Consider the following 16847-nt stretch of genomic DNA (forward strand, 5'->3'; position numbering starts at 1 on the left):
ATGCAGATTAAATATTCTTTTGTAGCAAAGTCATAGGTGGTTCTAAAACAGCATTTAGTTCTATTGACCTATCAATCCATCAATCTGTACATATTCTGAGTAATCCATTTATTCAGTCCATTTATTTAAGAAACCACAAGCTTCCTTATTATATTTCCTTCCAAAGATTTTTAAGCTGGTAGCTACCAAGGAAAAGAAGCCAATATAGGCATAGTTTATGTTCCAAATCCTCAAATATTTATGTTCCTTTCTTTGCGGGAGAAACTGGGATATCAAATGTTTGTTTTCCTTACCTTCTAAATGGAGAAAATTTGGACAATGATGTTCTGCCCAGTACAGTCACATTCTACAATGAATTTCCATTCATCAGATTAATAGGACACACACACAAAAAGCAAACAAACCAAAAAACAAAACAAACCACTACCATTTGTTGAATTTCTTCTTGGGCGAGGTATGTTCATATATATCTTTTAAAAATCATTTTTTGACTCTCCATTTTAAAATAGTTTGAAACCTAAAGAAAAGTTGCAAGAATAGTACAGAACGCTCCCAAATACCTATCACCCAGATTCTAGTTGACCCAATTGGCTTTATAATTTTCTTTCCTTTTCTGTCTTTCTCATATTATTTTTTCATTCTCTTTCATATGATTTTTCATACAATCTTAATATAATTTTTTTCTTTCTATTTTCATATTACTTTTTGGAACCAATTGAAAGTGGGCTGCATGTCTAATATTTCCTTACCCTTCAATAGTTTAACCTTCAACAGCCTCCAGGGTGTCTTTCCTGAAAACAAGGATATTCTCTTATATATCCATGGTATAGTTATCATATTTGAGAAATTTGACATTGATACAACGTTTTAATCTAAGATGTAGTCCACATTCGCATTTTATCAATTGTCTCAATAATTTTGTAGCATCTTTGTTTCTCCAGCCCAGAATCTAATACTGATTTTGGTGATTGAGTGTCTTCTATCTTCTTTAGGCTTGTTTCTGTTGTTTCTTTTGTCGTTTTTTTGTCTTTCATTACTGACATTTTTTAAGAATATAAGCTAGTTATTTTATAAAACCCTCCTCAGTTTTTTTTTGCTTTGTTTTGTTTTTGTTCAAATATTTTCCCCTGATTAGATTTAAGTCTATATTCCTGGTCAGAATTGTGAAAAAATACATGGGTCCTTATCAGACTATCACGTGGGAATGTACAATAGGTCCATCTGTCCATCATTAGAGATGCTCGTTTTGATCACCCAGTTAAGATATTGCTTGTTTTTTTCCATTGTAAAGTTAGTGTTGTTCCACCGTGAAAATAATATGCAGTCTCTGGGGAGCCACTTGAGACCATGTAAACATAATATTTTCATCAAACTACTCATCCCCCTCCCTCCCCGCCCTGCCAATAGATTTAGAACCATTAATGATTTTCATTTGATGCGATTTTGATGCTTATGGTTAGCAGAATAGTGACTTTCCAATTTGGATGCTCCTTCTACACCTTGCCGTTGGCTTTCCACAAGGAAGAGCCCTACATCTGCCCCTCAGAATATTTATTTATTATCAGTTGGACTCATTAATTCCTGTTTTATTCAGTGGGTTATCATCTACCACTACCCTTAAATTTTATGCTGAAGTTTTCCTAGATTTGGCTAGATTTCCTTGTGGGAGCCACTGGGAGCAAGCTCCTGCGTGTGTGTGTGTGTGTGTGTGTGTGTGTGTGTGTGTGTGTGTGTGTAAAGAGGGGAAGGGATATCATTGGTGGTAGTAGTGGTGTTGTTTTTTTTTGAAGTACATTTTTGTAAACTTTTAGTTTTGAAACAATTTTACAGAAAAGTTCCGAAGACAACACAGATTTCCCGCATACCTGCACCCACTCTCCCCTGTTGTTAACATCTTCCATCACTATGATTCATCTATGACCACTGAGGAACCAACACTGGTACACGAATATCAACTAAATGCCACAACTTATTCAAATTGCACTACTTTTTCCTAATGGCCTTTTTGTATTCCAGAAATCCCATTAAGGACACCACGTTACATTTAGCTGTCACGTCTCCTTAGCCTCTTTTGCTCTGTGACGGTTTCTCAGACTTCCCTTGTTTTGATAAACTTGACAGTTTTGAAGAGTGCTGTCCTGTGTCCATTTGACATGCCCAATTATTTATTTTTTTGGAGCACATCTTTCCTTTCTGGCACGAGATGTTTCAGGTTCATTTTTTGTTGCTCTCCTACTCCAGTGCTGGAATTTGCCATTTCTCCAAAAAGCTCCTGTTCCCTTAAATAGAAACTAGTACACGAGCTCTCAAGAGGCTTATTGAAACTGGGATGTCATTGATTCTAGGCCCTTTCACCAGTTAGGAGATATAGATTAGATATAGATACAGATTCCTTTGGGTGCCTCCAGTTTCCATCCAGCCCCGCGGAGCTCTTCCTGGTGGTTCTCCATTCTGTTTTGTAGCTTCCTTCTTCCGTAGAGATAACCCAGCACTTCTAACATCAGCAATACTTTCCCAATCATTTCCTCAACTCTACAGTGCACACAAATTAGTTTCAGAATTTCTGCACCAATATCATCACAAAACCCAAATCTACAAAAGGAGTTCCAGATCAGTTTGTAGTGTTCTTTTCTCTATAGGCTGAGGGTAGACAGTCAAATTATTAAGTTGAAAAGGCAATTTAATTAGTTCTTTTTTCTCCCTGGCAGTGTGGTTCTGCTCTTCATTTGGAATACAGCTGGGGCCATTTGTTCTCTGTTTTCATTCAATTTTCTTTTATTTTTCTCCCCATCTCTGTGGATTTTATTTATCTATTTATTTTTACTTTCTAGGACAGGGTTGAAAACACTTTTCCTGTAAAAGGCCAGACAGTAAATATTTTAGGCTTTATGGATCATACAGCCTCTATTGCAACTACTCAAATCTAGTGGTTTATCATGAAAGCACCCACAGGCTATACATAACCAAATGGGCATGGCTGAGTTTCAATAAAACTTTATTTAAAAACAGACAGGTGGCTATATTTTCCCTGTGGCTCTTGTTTGCTAACCCCTGTTCTAGAAGACTAAAATGCTTTCCAAAGTTAAAATTATATATATATATTTCAGAGAAATGTTACTTATTGTCCTATCTCTTCTACTCCATGATTTCTCATATTTCCCAAAAATGGTCACAGCAATATCTTCTATCCCACATGCTCTTCTGCAATGACACTTTGCAACTCCCTCATCAAGAGATGGAATGTACTTCTCTACCCCCCCTTAAATCTAGGTCGTGACTAGGTCGTGACCAGTTTGTGATTGCTTCAGCCAGTATAACATGGTGGGAAAAAATGCTTCTAATTCCTGACCCTTGGTATGTTCATTCTGAGAGGAGCCAGTCACATGTAATAGGTTCAAATATCTTGAGACCACCATGTTGTGAGGAAGCTCAAGTTAGTCACACGAAGAGAAAATAATGATGCCTGCCCGCAGTTATTCAGCCAGCTACTTCTAGGTACTAGATATGTGAGTGAAGAAGCCATCTTGTTCCAGCAGGTGTCACTGGAAGAACAACCCAGACATCGTGCCTCAGTTAAGTGGTCCCAGCCCTTCAGTCATTCAAACCATCCCAGGAGAGGCCACAGCTACTGTGGGACAGAGATGAGCTGTTGCACACTATTCCCTGAAGTACTTCTTGACTCACCAAATCAAATAGTTGTTGCTTTACTCCACTAAAGTGATTTTTTAAGGAGTAATTGATCACGTGGAACACATCCTATCCTTCTTACTACTACCACTACTATCCCTGTATCAATTTTCTAGGGCTGGCATTATAAACTACCACAGACTGGGTGGCTTAAACAAAAGAAACCTATTGCCTTACGGTGCTGGAGGCTAGAAATCTGAAATGAAGGTTTCACCAGGGGTGATTCCTTCTGAGGGCTGTGAGGAAGGATCTGTTCCAGGCGCCTCTCCTCCGCTTGGAGATGGCCGCCCTCTCCATGTCTCTTTACGTCGTCTTCTCTCTGTGCATGTTTCTGTGTCCAAATTTTTCCTTCTTACGAAGACGCCAGTCATAATTGATTAAAGTCCATCCTAATAACCGTATTCTAACATGATTATCTCTCTAAAGAGGTGAGTTCCAAACAAGCTTACGTTCTGAAGTCCTGGAGTTTAGAACTTCAGCCCATGGATTTGAGGTGAATACAACTGTACTCATAGTAACTACCTCTGTAGGTAATCAACTTTGTTTCTGTTTAATCTTCCTGCGTTGCTTTTTGTAAACACTGACAAGGTTTATAAGTTTTTCCTATGTATCCTCCTTTAAATTTTGTTCCCGCTTTTCTATTTTTCACTTAATATGATCAGTCTGAAAACCCTCCATAACAGCTTGCAGAGGTTTTCCTCATTCTTTGTTCCTCTTACCACTGCTTAGTATAGCAGTGTGTATATGTGTCATTATTAACTCATCTCCTGTGTAGATATTTAGGTTCTTTCCAGTATTTTGCAACTACAAACAGTGTGGCAATGAATAATCATATGGATATGCATTTTCATACTTTTCGAGGTGTATCTTCAGAGTAAATGCCAAGAGGTAGAATTACTGGTTCAGAAGGTAAACACATATATAGTTCTCAATATCGTCAAATTCTCTCCATAGAAATTGTGCTATTTTTCATTTCTACTAACAATGCATGAAAGTGCTTGTTACTTGGAGTGCCTGGGTGCCTCAGTCGGTTAAGCGTCCGACTTTGGCACAGGTCATGATCTCACGGTTCATGAGTTTGAGCCCCGAGTCAGGCTCTGTGCTCACAGCTCAGAGCCTGGAGCCTGCTTCGGATTCTGTGCCTCCCTCTCTCTCTGCCCTTCCCGTACTTGAGCTCTGTCTGTCTCTCTCTCTCTCAAAAATAAATACACATTAAAAAAAGAAAGTGCTTGTTATCCACAACCTCTCCAATAGAATACTTTCTCAGTATTTTTAATTTTTTTTTTTGCCAATCTGATGGATGAGGAATGGCACTTAAGTATAGTTTGAATTGAATATGTTTTCATGTGTTTAAAAGCCATTTTAGCATCTATACATGTCTTTTACTAATATTTATATCAGTTTTGGTCTTTCCCCCTCTTTTTTATGATACATGTTTTAAAGATCTTTAAATTTGTCTTTTTTTCTCTTGACTCTACTTGTAGTGTTTTTGTTTGTTTTGTTTGCCATGCATTAAAAATTATGTAGTGAAATTTGTCAGTCTTTTATTCCACCTGCATTTTCAGCCACACTTAGAAAGCCTTTTCCTACGCCAAAATTATAGACTCTACTTACATTTTCTATTATTTATAGAGCTTTTCTCCATATAGATCTTTAATTGATTTAGATTCTATTCTTGCATATGCTGTGATGAATGGATCACATTTTAAATTTCATCTTTTTCAAATGGCTTACCTTTTTTTCCCAATGTAATTTTTTTAAAGTTTATGTTTGCTCCATAGCAAGTTACCTTTATCTTATGAGCTGCCCTCTTCATTATACACTGGATTTCCGTACAATGTTAAGTCCACTTCCTGACTTTCTTTTCTAGTCTGTTGGTCTGGTCATCTCTCCATGTACCATTCTGTTGTTTTAGTTATGGTGGCTTTATTACATTTTTAATATCTGATAGGGCAGTCCCCTCCCATAGCTCGCCTTTTTCAGCATTTTCCTAGTTGTATTATTTTTTTGCTTATTTATTTACTTTGGAAGAGAGAGAGAGTGAGCAAGCTGGGAGGAGCGGGGAGAGAGAGAGAGAGAGAGAGAGAGAGAGAGAGAGAGAGAGAGAGAGAATGAATGAATCCCAAGCAGGGTCCACATTGACAGCACGGAGCCCAATGAGGGGCTTGAACTCACAAATTGTGAGACCATGACTTGAGCTGAAATCCAGAGTCGGATGCTTCACCGACTGAGTCACCCAGGCTCGCCCTCCAATTATATTCTTGCGTGCTTTTTATTCAATAAAAACTTAATTTAGTTGCTCAGCACTGAAAAACAACTTCTTGGTATTTTAACTCCAAAGAACTGATATCTTGATGATGTGGAGATATTCAAATGAGAACAAGATGGGAGGAAGGATGTTTTATAGTTTCCGTTACATAGATTTTGAACATTATTCAAGTTTATAATTTGAACATTATTCAAGTTTTCTAAGTTCTTTATTTATCTTTTAAGTTCATTTTATTGCTAATGTAGATTGAGTTTCTCTTCCATTAGTTCTTCTATTTAGATATTAGTGGAGTATGGGCAAGCTTTAATTTTTTTCATGTTATTTTACATCTGGTTTTTCGAAGTAGCTTTATCACTATTCTATAGGATTTTCCAGAGATATTATTATGCCATCTGCAACTATAGATAATTTATTTACCATCATAGGTCTAATTGTTTTGTCTAATTGCATTGGCTAATAACACTAATATCACGTTAAATAATCATGAAGTTAGTGTGCATTCTTGCGTTGTCCCTGACCTTGAGAAGAATGCCTCCATTGCTCTTCTATTAGCAACATCCTAATAGCTGGGCACCTTATTTCCATAGTACCTAGGGAGAATTACTCTCACTTACTTTCTACAGCTGACTAACAGCTTCAACAGTGTATTCTCCCGTATACTCATGAAGGGGCAGCTCAGATAATTAATGTGATGAGTGGTAAAAAAAAAAAAGTTTTTGGGTTTTGGTTGGGCAGGGGAGGGATGGAAAAATTCAGAAAGAATATAGAGTTGCAAGAAGGATAATGTATTATAAGATTCAAAGCAGTGATGATAGAATTATCGCTACTGGGCAATTCAGGAAGGAGAACTTCAGTTTTCATCCTCATCAAAATACTACCAAAAAAACGAGGTTCACTGGTGCCTCCATCCCACCCCCACACCTATCATACCCACTACTTGAATGTTTTGCTAGCCAGCTGTGGGTCCACAAAGTTGCCACCTTACGTATCAGGGCACGCATTTCTCTAACTGATATCAAATCAAGATTCTTACAACCTTTTTGCACATATGAAACCTACGGCCCCAAGAGAAGAATCTCATCCAGATAATCATCTTTGTGTCAAAAAAATGATTCATGTGTTTTCCGCCCTTTAAACTATGAAAAAGCTGTGCTTAGTAGGCAAGGCTTCGTAGGACAGCGTTGCCACCAGCGTGCACATCAGGAATGAACACATTTCCAGCCAGTGTTCATCTGGCTCTACAGAATTAAGTAAATGGTCTACATGTATGCCACCAAGTTTTCTAGACCAATCATGACTGAAATATTCTGTCCTACAGTCTACGTGACTTTCCTGCCCCATGTTTTTGGTTTGAGAATATGGCTACTGTGGCTAATTGAAATGCCAAAGAAGCACCAATGGGTGGTAACCACACAAAGTGTCTTGAGGACAGGTCCTTACTCTGTGCAACATGTTCTCCCTCTTGACTCTCCTGTCTTCCTTTTCAGTTGCCTAGGCTATGTCACACTCATCGCTTTTCTCCCTTCCACCGTGACTTCTTATGATATTACTGTCAGATGATAAGACTTAAAACAACCCAACAGTTCTTGCAGGTGACCAAAGCTCTGAGAAGTAAGACACATGTGAACAAACCAAAAGCAGGATTTGGGGGTACCCCCAGAAAGGACAAGAACTGTATGACAATTCCACTATACACACTGCACCCAGGGCTGTCATATACGATTGCAGAGCTTGTAGATTATGGTAGGAATTTTGTCCTCATAAGGATTTGTAGTAGCTGGATCCTTCTGTTTGGCTGGATCAGCCTGGGGTTGTTGGGGACGTATTTCAAGGCTAAGGAGCCTGAAATGTGGCTAAGATGATAGAGTATATCAGATCAGGGAATGATGCCAGAAGAGTCAAGAACTAGCCTGGGGAAAGCACGCAGATTGGAGGGTGGTTCAGGTTTTAGTGAACGTAGGATGTGCCTGAGGGTGAAGCAATGCTGGGCTATAATGCTGTGGAATGCAATTAGTCAGATGTATACTTCCAGACCAGGATCACAGCTCAAACTGCAATCTGTTAGCTCTTCTTATAATATTGGTACTTAAATTAAAGAGTGTGTGTGTTTTTTTTTCTCGTGCCACTTAATATGAAGGAAATATTTGGTCCTGTGAAATCAGAGTCTAATAAGATTACTTGGAATTCTTTTTCCAGCTGCCCGTTTCGATCCATTATGTACTTTGGGGTAAATTGCGTATGCTATATTCTTTCAACTTTTTTTTTTTTTTAGCTGGTAATATTGCCTTTTCTACTTTTCTTACCAACATACAAAAGTGATCACTAAAATGATAAGTTATAATCAGAAGGTTTACAATGGCTGCTATACCAATAGATTACAATGGAAACTAAGGATACCAGCAAGTTAGCAATTGAATTTCTACTTACAGATCAATCCCTAAAGATATATATAAAAAAAACTGATTAGAAGTGAAAATACTGGAAAAAGACATGTAAGATCACAATTAATATAGAGGTGAAAAGATAACAGTAGCAAACACATAAGGAATTTGCCACGTTCCAGACATGGACACTGGACACACATTGGCAGGTGTCAAAAATATCACTTAGTGAAAAAGAGTTGTTTCAAAGAACGCTGGATAATAGAATCTTTTTTTGTTTGTTTGTTTTTTTAAAGTAAGGCTACATAACTGAGAAAAGAGAATCTCGGGGTCCAACTACATGTTGTGACACCAGAAATGTCCTAGAATATTTCTGGAGCATCTTCTCAAGTAGGGAGTAAGACAGAAAGGCAAATAATTCAATACTACGCGATCGGTGCTGTGACAGACTATAAGAGGACAAAGCAGGGAGTAGTTTCATACATGGGGGAGTGTGGAAAGCCTTACAGAGGAAATGAGCCCCAAGAAGACAGTGAATAAACAAGGGACTTGGTTAGCCTGAATTTTGTATAAAGAATCTAAGGCAACAGAATCTTTTGGGGCATTTCTTTGAAATAGGAGTATTTTGAAAACAGTTCCCCTTCAACCCCATTTCCAAATCCAATGACATTCTCCACTATCCACGTAAGACATGCCGACTGGTGGCCATGCCATGCTCCTTGTTCATGTCTATTTGGCTCATCTCTCAGAGCCTGAGCACTTCCAACCCCCCAGCAGGTAAGTCACGTGCTTAACAAAGTCACTTTACTTTGTTCTTAAACTTCATACGGCAGTAATACTTAGCAAATGGTATCATTTGATTAAATATTCATGCCAGTTGTACTTATGTAATTATAACTTTAATTAAATATTAAGTCAATCAATGAAATGTAAGTAAAAAAAAAAAAGAAGTCATTATTCCTCTGAAAACATAATTGAATGCTTTGAAAAAAGACTCTATAAAGACCAGTCACAAAATAAAAATATCCTGATGAATTAATTGTGGATGGCCAACAATTATGACAGTTTGGGGAGGGGATTACAAAACGAAAAAGATTCTGAACTCAAATTGTGCCAAAATTGTGTGCAAAGACCCATAAGTATTTCCACTAAAATTTCTTTTTTTTTTTTTAATTTTTTAACGTTTATTTATTTTTGAGACAGAGAGAGAGCATGAACAGGGGAGGGTCAGAGAGAGAGGGAGACACAGAATCTGAAACAGGCTCCAGGCTCTGAGCTGTCAGCACAGAGCCCGATGCGGGGCTCGAACTCACGGACCGTGAGACCATGACCTGAGCTGAAGTCGGACGCTTAACCCACCGAGCCACCCAGGTGCCCCTCCACTAAAGTTTCTTGTATCATTTTAAAGAAAATGATACACAAGAGTAAGCAGTTGATTGCAAATAGCAGATTATGAATCGTGGCTGTGATTTATAGGAGAAAAATTTGGTGCTCCAGACTTTTCATGCTCAAAGGCCGTCATCCTATATCAAAAGATGGCCAATGAATGTAGACTTAGAAGTAAGCAATTTGTGGTATTTATGTGGTTTTTTGTAATTTCCAATTTAAAACTTTTAAAAAAGTTGTCCAACTAACACGTCCCAACGGTACCTGAAAAGAGACTTCATCCGGTGCCACGAAAACATTTCTTTCTCCTCTTTATCCACAAGTGGCCCCTATGAGTGTGAACAACGTGCACATATGAACAACTTGAGTAGGAGGAGTATGTGTGTTTGCGTCTGCGAGTGACAACTGATAATTAAGAGATCTGCTGAAAATCATAATTCTCTTTCTGTTGTTATCACATTCAAGTCTTACTGTTTTAACGTGAACTTGTTAGAAATTACTTTTGGTTGGTCAGTCATGCTGCTAGAATTCAAGAGGACAGGGGTGTGTGAACCTCGTAGTCTCAGAAACCCTGTACCAGGGGTGCCTGAGGGGCTCAGTTGGTTAAGCGTCCGACTTCAGCTCAGGTCATGATCTCACGGTTCGTGAGCTCGAGCCCCGCGTCCGGCTCTGTGCTCACATCTCGAGCCTGGAGCCTGCTTTGGATTCTGTGTCTTCCTCTCTCTCTGTCCCTCTCCTGCTTGCGCTCTCTTTCTCTCTTAAAAATAAATAAACATTCAAAATAATAATAAAAAAGAAGCCCTGTACTTGGTTCAAAGTTTGCTGTCCCCATCAAAGAATCTGAACGCTGTTATCCTTGAATCAATCTGGGTTCCGTGAGCGAAGTCTGATGGGACAAGGGAGCCGCAGACTAGATACGGGTAAGTATGGAGCTCCACAATTCCTAGCTGCCCCGTGCGTGTCATAGCCGCTCCGTGCGTGTGCAGCGTGTGCAATGCCCATGGGCACAGAATGTCAGTGCACCCGTTATGCACGGGAGTTCAGCACGACTAAAAGTGAGCCCAGAGTAAGTGTGTTATGTCTGTGGCCAAGTGGGCACACGACAGCCTCAAGAGGCCACTCTACTTTCCACTGGAGCCAGAATTTGCTGTGAACATAGCAAGAAGGCAGTGGCATTCTTAGGAACAAGAACCAACAAGGAACCCTGTGGCAGGCAGAGTGATGCCTGTTTCCATGCTGTCCCCTGCCCTCCCGACAAAGATGTCCACATCCTATTATCTGTAAACTAGACTGTATTAGGTTACATGGCAAAGGGCAAATTAAGGTTGCAGGTAGAATTAAGGTTGCTAATCAGCTGACCTTGAGATGGGGACATCATCCTGGATTTTCTGACTATACCCAGTGTAATCGCAAGGGTCCTCATGAGCAAAAGCAGAAGAGAAAGAACCTGATAGGTGGAAACTGGAAGAAAGTCTTGGCCCGATCTTTCTGGCCTGGAAGATGGAAGGAGGAGCTGTGAGCCAAGGAATGAGGGTGATCTCTGAAGCCCAGAAAAGGCAAACGAAGAGATCCCTCCCCAGAGCCTCTGGAAGGAACGTGGTCCTGCCGACATGTTGATTTCAGCCTAGTGAGACCCATTTCAGACCTCGGACCTCCAGAACTGTAAGATAATAACCGTGTTGTTTTAAGTCAGTAAGTTTGTGGTAATTTGTCACAGTAGCCATAGAAAATGAACAAAACCCTGTCGTATCCTTTTACTCCTATGACTCTCCTCCATTAGACCCTGTCTGTGCTAAAAACGATGGCACAGAAGACGGAAGGGCAGGACGCCCCCTAGTACCTTTCCAGTTCAGTCCTTCCTCACTCCGCAGCAGCTGCTGGTGCAGTGATGGTCAAACAAGTACATCAAGAAGCAAAATAAAAACAGTCAAGTGACTTATGTGAAGCATTTCCACTATGCTGCTAAAAGCAAAATACATAGACAAATATACGGGCTACCAAATACGTATTGTGGGTTTTCTGTGATTCTGCATGTGAGCTCAACGCTCCTGTGTCTGCACTTAAGACAAAATCGCAAAATATAAAGAAAAATGGCAACAATTCATGCCAAAATGGCATTTTAAATATTTCTTTCCTTAGAAGCATATAAAATAGCAGGGTTAAAGACACCACCAGAAGTTGAGAGACCACAAGGAAAGGACAATTTTTATATTTTAGTACCTTTGGCAACACTTTTTTTTTTTTTCCTGCCGTTTGCATAAACGGTCGCCGCGTTCACATTTTGCACAGGGCCCTACAATTCACCCAGCTGGGCTTGGCCCCGGGACCAGGTGCGGGGCCCAGGGTTCCGTAGATACCCCACAAGTATTTTATTAAAAAAAAAAAACAAACACAATGACGAATAAAATAATCATAAAGTACACGCTGAGTGAGCTTGGTCTTTCCAACGCCAATCTGGTCAAAAGGCGTTTTTACCCCAGACAGACACCCCACAGCAAGGTCAGAGCCGACTCTCAGGTGACGTCTAGCATTTGATAGGTTTGCCTTTGTACTTGTGGAAATGACCACCCTCGGACTCCGTGCAGTAACACCCCTGGAAAGGGATATTAAAGGGAGACTTGCTTAACGCCCCCTCCAAAGCAGAGCACCCTGTACCCTGAGAAGCTTGCAGAAACCTACCAACGCATTTATATGCCACTTGAAATACTTTTCTTAATATTTATTTATTTTTGAGAGACAGAGCACAAGCGCGGGAGGGGCAGAGAGAGAGAGAGAGGGAGACGCAGAATCTGGAGCAGGCTCCACGCTCTGAGCTGTCAGCACAGAGCTTGAAGTGGGTCAGGTCACGATCTCGCAGTTTTGTGAGTTCCAGCCCTGCGCTGGGCTCCACGCGGACAGTGTGGAGCCTGCTTGGGAGTCTCTGTCTCCCCTCGCTCTCTGCCCCTCCCCCACTCGTGCTGCGTCTTTCTCAAAATAAATAAATACACTTGAAAAGAGTAGGCTTATTTTGGCTCAGGCTACCAGAGTTAATGGAATTTCTAGATGAAAATTCTCAAAGGTCATACGAGCAGGTCGAAATGAAGAGGTCCTGGATGGTGATGGCTATGCCAGGCCCCTCTTGACCTCCCTCCATGCACTTGGCCATGCTTTAGAAATCAGGGCAGACATTCAGGTAAAACTGAAGCTGACCTTTCCTTCTCAAAGCCGAAGCTCCAGGGAAACCCAAGCCTCAACCCATATCAACACAGAACAAAGACCCCATTTTCTTTGTTAGAAGAAACAAATGTGTCTGAGAAGGATACACATCCTTGATTCCAGAAAGCAGAGACTATCCCCGTTGGAGGATGTGCTCCTGTGAGAAGTTGCTGAGGCTGGATGGATGAAACATCTCTTTGAGCAACAGGTTCTTCTCAGGTGGGGTTGGAGGAGAGCTCTCTGGTTGACAATGAAAGACACAACCCCAAAGGAAGAGACGACATCCTGAGGTTGCTGGCCGACCTCACTGGAGGCCAATAGCAAAGCGGGCAGCAAGCCATGACAAAGCTCAGCCCAGGGGCCCGTCTCTGATGGAAATGCTCCAAGTACTGCCACATGGACCAAGTGGGCACCATCCAGTGGCTTTCTAGAACCAGGGTCTAGGTTCTCCCTTTGTCCCTCGAGAATTCATTCCCTGAACCCCTCCTTGAGTGGTTCACCCAGTCACTTGGGTCCTTCTCAGGGGCAGTCCAGTGCCGTCACAAGGTAGCTTTCAGAGCCCCTTCTTATGTGATTTGTTAAGTTCTTCTCTCGGCCATGCCTGAGACCCCCCAACGGCGGTTTACATGAAACTTTTCCCGGCCCCTCACAGGGAATTTTCCTGGGCGACAATTCAATCTCCCCGGGATCCTTGCTGCTCTGGCCTTTACACTCAGATGGCCGCAAAGACCCGTGTCAGCCCTTCGGCTGAGATGTCCCTGATTTCCCCTCAAGACCACACCTGGGCCAGGGACGCTCCAGCCCTATGGTCCAGGCCCCACCAGTGTGGAACACAGCCCTATGGTCCAGGCCCCACCAGTGTGGAACACAGCTTTTGAGAAGGTGGCGCTCTGCTTGCTTGCCAACATTACTGGTTTTTACCAGTTGGTAAAACGTCCTGGAAGATGGAAGCCGGCAAACGGGTCTGGGAGGCAAGGCCCTACTGGGAGAAGACTTAAGGATCCCGGAGAATTTTAGACAACAAGCAATAAAGCCCGTGAACTCTGCAACATCTGTTGCAATAAGAACTATTGAAGATGTCCACTTCGAATGGGAGTGAGAGACCTGTCTCGTTCCATGCTCCAGAAAAGGCTACTCCGTCTGCAGTGGGGGGAGGGGTAGGACAAGCAAGAATAGGATGGAAGCCGGGTGTTGGTCATGCCTGGGCAAGAGGCGGGGGTCAGCCAACCCGTAGAGTGTCCGTGGGCCGGGGTGAGCTCTGGGTCGGGAGGGAGTAGGGATTCCTTAACCTGCGTTAGGACTGAGGACCAAGAGATGGCCCCTGAATGAGACAGAGGAGACTCTATGGGGAAGAGCCACCAAAGGTGAGGGGAGTCCTAGACTCTCTGCAGGCGAAGACCCTCTGGGAGAGCTGGCTCCATGTCTGCTGCACCTGGTGCCTCCAGGCATGGGATGCGTGGCTGCTGTGGCCTGTGCACCTGCTGTCACTTGCCCCCCTTGCTCTTAAAGCGTGGGAAGACTGGTATCCTACGTTTCAATAAGTGACTCTGAGGTGTTCCTAGACTTCGCTGGGTAGCCTGACTTCGGGAGTTGTGGACATGGTTTGTCCTTGTTCCCCTCCCAAATCCAGAAGTCCCCTTTCTCGATGATACGTATCTCCAGGTGGTCCTGGGCCTCAAGGAGGAAGAAGTCTAGTGGCCTCCATGTACTCCTTGCAGAGCCTTCCCTGAGAGAAGCCTGTGTTGAGACCAGGTCAGGGACCAAGTGTGGTTTGTTTGAATAATAGGATCCAGAGCCTGAGTGTGCTTTGGAACTGGAAAGGGAATATCAATTATTTCCTGGCTCGTGTTATGTACTAATATAGCAGTGTGGCACACATAATAGACACTTCTTAAGGAATTTCGCAACAAACCAGCCAACGGATGAATCCTTGAGCTCATAAAATGATCTGGGAGAGCGAATGAATAGTGGCTTAAGATATTTTTTGGTGGATATCACATTACTTGGGAATAAATTCTAACACATTTTCTCTCTTTATATATATATATATAGTATATGTGTGTGTGTGTGTGTGTGTATGTGTGTGTATGTATTCTTTTCTGAATAGTGCTATTCAAATTTCTTTTAAACACTAAACCAGTTCACATTGTTTTTCCTCAGACACCCATCCTTCAACTATTCAATTCTGCCTCTAGCCACGCGAAGTAACAGCTTTTTTTTTTAGTTAGGTCCTTAAGTATTGTCTAGAGTTTTTATTGGAAAAGCAAGCAAATTCAAATATGTTTTCAGATCTTCCCCTCCTTTTATAGAAAGAATGCCATATTTATTGTTTTCATGCTGCTCTTTCCACTTGGTAGCATATATTAAAGATCTTTATTATTTTTGTGTCCTTATTCCTTTTTACCAAGCTGCGTAATATCGATGGGCATTTGTTTATCCCCCCGATCTATTGTATTATAAACAACGCTGCAAGGAATAACTTTGCATTTACGTCATGTCACAAGGGTGCGGGTTTCCTTGTAGAATAAATTCCCATAAATGGAATTGCTGACTGAAAGGGTACATGCATTTATAATTTTTGTGGTTATTGCCAAAAGCCCTCCATATGGGTTGCACAAATTTATATTCACACCAAAAATATGTAAGTGCCCGCTTCCCCACAGCCTTGCCAACAGAGCATAGCATCAGATTTTTTAGATTTTTGCCAGTGCAAGAGGTAAAAAATTGTATATTATGTAATTGTTTATATATCTGTGTCATCCTTCCCCTCGACTCTCCCCTCTCCCCATCCGTGGTTCCTTAAAGATTTCTTTTATTAAAAAATTTTTTAAATGTTTATTTATTTTTGAGAAAGAGAGAGACAGAGCATGAGCGGGGCAGGGGCAGAGAGAGGTGGAGACCCAGAATCTGAAGCAGGCTCCAGGCTCTGAGCTGTTAGCACAGAGCCCGACGCGGGTCTTGAACCCAAGAAGCACGGGATCACGACCTGGACCTAAGTCGGACGCTTAACCGACTGATCCACCCAGACGCCCCTTAAAGATTTCTTCTGAAGCGAATAACCTCATGAAGTAAAGGAGGTTACTAGCCTAAGATAGTGTAGTGTCTTACTCTTTCAGGGACAGAGAAAAGCCTAATTGTGTGAAACCCACTGTTTGGAGACAAGGGGATGAATGACACGATCCATCCAGACCTGAGCATTGTGTCCTACAAATCCAGGAAGAAATAAAACACCCATCTGGTGGTGGCAACTACAAAAAAGCACCAGGTTATAAATCGCCGAGAAAGAGCCATCTCCCGTCCTCAAATCTGCAGCACCGTCCAGTTGCTTTGACGATAAATGTCTGATGTGAATCTGTTTCTATCAACAGAGCCATACATTATAAAATGAGGTTAATCAATGTCATCAAAAAAGGCCACACATTATGGCAATTTGAGGGGATAGAAGCAGTGTAATAAGGCAAACCAGAACAGATTGGTGCATTTTCAGACTGTGAGCATAATTTGCATCTGTAATTTTATTCAGCAACTCCCAGGTGGAGTATAAAGAGATTTCCGTTTTTGTTTATCTTGTCATAGATCGTGCTTTTGGTTAAATTTGCCTTGCAAAAAGTTTTCTTGACTATTTTGGTCCATCAACACCGTCTTTGGCTTACCAATGTGTAAGAAACTGCTGACATTTTACGAATGACACCTCCCTGGAATTACCCTCCCCTTCTCACTGCATTCCACCAATCTAAAGGAAGGAGCATTCATAATTTAAAATTAAATTAAGCAGCTTCCTCTGGTAACCTTAGTCCCAAGTTCCCCAAAGCATTCACGTTCTATCGAAATTATAATAATAGTTAAACTGTACTAAGCAGTTACTAAGTATCAAGCTACTCACTTTGTATAAAATTATTAACCCTTACATAATTTTATGAGATAGGAAC

The sequence above is a fragment of the Panthera pardus genome, unplaced genomic scaffold (assembly GCF_024362965.1).
Source record: "Panthera pardus isolate Hobbes unplaced genomic scaffold, ASM2436296v1 HiC_scaffold_20, whole genome shotgun sequence".
Classification (NCBI taxonomy): Eukaryota; Metazoa; Chordata; class Mammalia; order Carnivora; family Felidae; genus Panthera; species Panthera pardus.